This window comes from Eptatretus burgeri, chromosome 14 (assembly GCF_056783735.1).
Source record: "Eptatretus burgeri isolate ZD-2024b chromosome 14, Ebu_testis_v1, whole genome shotgun sequence".
Taxonomy (NCBI): domain Eukaryota; kingdom Metazoa; phylum Chordata; class Myxini; order Myxiniformes; family Myxinidae; genus Eptatretus; species Eptatretus burgeri.
The window spans coordinates 65,500,180-65,505,179 of record NC_140974.1 but is presented as its reverse complement, the minus strand read 5'-3'; the positions used below and the strand labels follow the sequence as shown (position 1 = coordinate 65,505,179).

At 45.6% G+C, this 5,000-nt stretch overlaps 1 non-coding gene and 1 pseudogene across 1 annotated transcript; both read right to left on the bottom strand.

Annotated features, from left to right (window-relative positions):
* Positions 1-2,192: 2,192 nt before the first annotated feature.
* Positions 2,193-2,362, bottom strand: LOC147013460 (U2 spliceosomal RNA; annotated as a pseudogene).
* Positions 2,363-4,083: 1,721 nt separating this feature from the next.
* On the bottom strand, positions 4,084-4,274 carry LOC147013459 (U2 spliceosomal RNA). The gene has a single exon (XR_015051457.1). It is a non-coding gene; the product is annotated as a U2 spliceosomal RNA (small nuclear RNA).
* Between the last annotated feature and the right edge of the window lie 726 nt (positions 4,275-5,000).

Sequence of the window (5,000 nt, the reverse complement as noted above, 5' to 3'; positions counted from 1 at the left end):
TGTGGGGCGTGTGGTGCATGTGGGGATTGTGGGGAGTGTGGGGAGTGTGGGGATTGTGGGGAGTGTGGGGAGTGTGGGGATTGTGGGGAGTGTGGGGATTGTGGGGAGTGTGGGGATTGTGGGGATTGTGGGGAGTGTGGTGCGTGTGGGGATTGTGGGGGCATGTGGGGCGTGTGGGGATTGTGGGGCGTGTGCGTGTCTGTTCTTAGTTACATGTGTGCGGTGCGTTGGTTTCGTGGGTTTCGTGCGTTCGCGGTCTGAACTCGAACCTGGGCCCGTGGTGTGTGGCGCTGTGGAGGAGGTAATGCTGCGGCATGGTGTGGGGAAATCCGTGCAGTTTGTCAGGGAATATTGCAAAAATCTGGGAACAAATTCCTTACCAAGAAATTTCTTCACCAATGTGTTTGTGAGGGCGTCCACTAACACATTTGAAAAAGTTTACATTCAACTCCCCTCGGGGAACCCGTGACAGGGGTCAACAGGGGTCAATGACCGTTTTTAAGATAAAAATTTTCTTATATTTCCATTCTGGGTCACAGTATCCCACAGGAAGCATCGAAATTATTCAAAGTAGGCTCATGTTAAAGCTAAGAACATATCTGACATGGTGATACCTAAAACAAATCAATATGTTAAAAAGTTTGCACAATTTTGAGCAAAAAAACATAATTTTTGGGTAAATATTAACTTTTCCAGTCTGCAATTAGTCTTCTCGGAAGATTCCCCTTCGTTTCGTTTTTCTGAAAGTTTCCAGCAGACTGCCCAAGATATGCAGCATTAATGTATTAAAATTAAAACATTCTGGTATTTATAAAATTAAAATTATGAAAGGTCACAGACCTTTACTGTTTTCCCTTATTGTAACATAAATTGTAATAACCGTTACTGGGAGCCATGGGGTCTACTGTTGGATCTGGCTCGTAACCACGAACCCCTACCATCCATCCATAGTCACTGGGGTCCAAAGACATGCTCTGCAGCAGCATCCAGTCCCGGGTTTGGAGATAGGCATGGAGAGAATGCTGTGCAGCTGCACCCTCTGTTGGAGGCAGAGTCTCTGGTTTGATCAGCCTGGCCGCCACCTTCCGCGAGAACATGTTGTATTGAATTGCACCCAAAGTAGCACTTGGTTCATGGTAAATGTGCTGGAAAATCGCAATACCGGCCCTGATCATCACGTCCTTAGTAGCCCGTACGTCAAGGAAGATGTCCGTATGTTCATCAATGTCCCCTGCACAAAACCTGTCAAATAGAGTCGTTTTCCCGTGGCCCCCGATTGCAGAAACCGTATCACAACCGGTGAAGGCATGAGTAAAGAGCAGGTACCGCCTCTGTCTTTCAGAGAGAGCTTCTCGGATCCTCCTGACATCGTAAGAGCCCTTCGATTTGGTTAAGAAGAGTGGATGGTTGGTGCTTGAGCTATGGTGTACCAGCATTATCAGCACGTCCGCATCTTCCGCCCACACCTGAAAATAGAATAAGATACGAGCAAAGCGTCTTGAATTTTGCAAACACTGTGAACTTAACAATTGAAAAGTTATTTAACTATGCTACTCTTCTTTTCTGAGGATAAATGCACTTTCATAACAATGTGGCACATCAAAATACAAGTGACGTTACAAAAATGACGATCATGTGTTTACTGATGCCCAGTGCAGGACAACATTTGGATTTGCCAAATTAAAAAAAATAACATTGCCTCTTCTTTTTTTATTTAACTCAGTTAATTAGTTTTATATGTGCCAATGTCAAGGTTTTTTTTGTTTTGTTTTATCAACACAGAAACAAATCAAAAGTAATGTAGTTGATCTAAGTAAAATACCTGGACATGGACGTCATGGACAAAAACAGGACACGAAACACACAAAAAGCAGGGATGGGATGGACAAGATGGAAACTGGAAAATTGGAAGGAGAGATTTGGCAGGTGATGTGAAGAAGAGTATGTGGGATCGTGGTTTAGGATTGAGGACGATCTGAGATGGTGGTGGAAGTGTCGGGTGTGGGGGAAAGACTGTGTGGGGGAAGATTTGAGAGGATGTGAGGGGGAAGTATTCAGAAGGTGGGGTGAAGAGGGAGACAGAAAGGGGAAGATGAAAAATTGAAAATGGGGTCAGGATGGTTGCTTTTCCTGATAAAGCTTTTTGATTCAATTTTAAACAAAACTTCTTTGTTCTTTTCTTTGTTTATAACAAGAGGTGCACTGATCCTGGAGATAATGCAATACCAGGACAATGCGTGGAACAGACAGAGCAAGCTCGTAATCTGACTCCTCCAAACAAAAATATGTTTAATAGATAAGTCCCACGATGTGAGACATATTGGTTATTAAACCAATAAGAACAGATTTATTAAAAATTTATTAAAGACCAAAATTAAAAAGTTAAAAAAGAATAGACACTGAGGATAAAATTCCTCCACACCGTTAGAATCAAAAGAGAATAGAAATAGGCCCCTGGGGAATGTCAAAATAAAAAGAACACAACCCCCAAGGACCAATTAAGGGCACCAAGCCATAAAAAGAAAGGGGACCAGTCCAAAAATGGAAATTTGCACCTCTCGTCCGTTTGGCAAGATCCATTCACTTAGACAAACATAGAAACCATGCACACCATACAAAAAAATAAAAATAAAAATAAAAAAGGACGGGGAAGGAAGGAGGGGAGGAAGGGAAATAGGGAAGTACCAACCTCAAACCTCTTCATACTGACGATGGCCCGACATGTGCTCAATATAAATATCCCGGGATCCCTTTATGGCATCAATACAACAAAGCCGACGCATCAGCTTCCGGTAAGACCGGGAGATTCCCAACCGGTTCAGGGCCGACTCATTTCCAGGGAACCACGATCCCAGTGCTCCCACTATTAACCCAAGCACCTGGACATCCTTGCCCTTAGCCACCAATGCTTTACGCAGTCCTTCATACTTTTCCCTCTTTGCAACTGCGCAGAGTGGCAAGGGCATCGGAACCATTGTCAAAGGGGACAGCAATGTCAACAATTGTGATTTTATTTCCCTCCACCACAGTGATGTCTGGTCTTTCATGTGGGGAGGGATCACCGGGAACATGTTGATCTACATATACGTCCCCATGACGAATGGCCTTGACCAGACGACTCTGGATCATGTTGTGACGGCGGCGAATGGGTACCATACCCGGGGGACAATGGTCAACAATGTGAGCCAGAGTCTCCCGGGGATAGCAACACCGCCGACACCCCTGGGGGCAGCGGGATTCCACCGATGGGTCACAGCATTAGTCGGGACACAGTTCAGCCTTGCCCGATGCACAAACCTCCAATCACAGAAGCGCATAAACGAACCACTGCGAATCCATGAGGAACCGTTGGCAAACTTATCCGTTTTCAGTGCAGCGGCCACCTTTCCCTGGTCCGGGAGGCCGAGCAACCGCTGTGCAAACTTCTCCCTGGTCCACTCCCGAAGTGCAGGACACACGTCTTTAGAGCTGCACTCTCGGGAATGGCCCAGGGTCACAACGGGCTCCCTTGAGAGGGCACGACGGACAGTCACATTCAACCGCCGCGTCGCGGACCTCACCCGAGACCAGAGCGTGGAAATTTGGCCGCTGTACCCGGAGTTCGCCAATGGCCCTTCCATCGAGCCAGACAGGAACTTATCCACGTCCGACTCAACGGGAACACAGCGGATCGTCCGGTGGACGACCGACAAGAGCTGCTGCGTGGCAATGCCGCGTAAGGAAAGGTCGCTGGAGGACAGCATCCGCACCGTCTGAACGACAGTTTGGATGTCTGCCTCCGACCACGGGTGTTGAAGCCCTAATCCACCAACGTCCCGGCCCGCGAAAATATAATTATTAGAAGCGCGGACCGGAAGCTGGCAGATCTCCTTCGCCGCACTGACCACCGCAGATACCAGCCTATTAACTTGTTTCTTGGTCGTCTCTCCCGTGCGCAACGCGAAAGAGAGGCAGGGCTGGACAAAGGTCTGAATCGCATCCAACTTTTGCCATGGTGCTAGCAATGATTGTTTAATTTTGAGGACGTCCGCCATCATGTTGGTAACCAATGAGCAGACGTCCTCATCATCTCTATACACACCGATGGGGGTCCCGAGGTAGCGATAATGCTCCTCGCTACTCAGAGCTGGCATGGTTCGACCCTGAATCGAGAATAACACATCACCGACCCTGACCCCCACGACAGAAAAGTGACAGATAACAATTAAATAACAATTAAACCAATAAGAACAGATACTACACTTGATCTTAGCCTTGAGAGGCCGAGAAGCGATAACTTCAAACAATCCCGAAAATGAGGGTCAATGAGAACACCCCGCGTCGCTTCAGTAGAGAAAATAATTTTTTTTAACATAATCTCGCTTTGGAAAACATTCTCCATTATAATTATTCTGTTGTGCAATTGATTAAATTGTGGATTATATTGTAAGTGTGCATAGTATTAACTTTTGACCTGGGTCCAACACAAAATTCGTTTTGTGTCTCCATTGGAGACGGAAACCTGGAAGGGAGCAAACCTCAAAATGACGTCATAATTTTGCTCAATACCAGAAATAAGGTTTGCCAGATTGAATTGATGGAAAATCATCTTTCAACTCTTTCGATGTCTCTGAGTGAACAAAATTAATTTTTGAGTAAGCAGGGAACTAATTAAATAAATATACCTCGCCTTTTGGCTCATCTGGAACGGAGTTCTGGGGACCTTGTGGGATGGTGCGTTGTGTGTGCGTGCGTCCGTCCGTAAACACTTGCAACTTCTCTGAATCTATACATACGATTTCGATGAAACTTGACCACAACCTGAATCACCCGTGATATACCAAAATTGGTTCATGCGATTTAAAAACATATTAAATATGGTATAAAATATAAAACCAATCACGGCCACAATATTGGTTTATTGGTACATTTTGCTGATTCTGTCCCATATTGACTTCTTCCTCAGTATCATTATTATACCAGATGAGTGCCCAGGGGTAATGCCTCGATATATTTTTTTT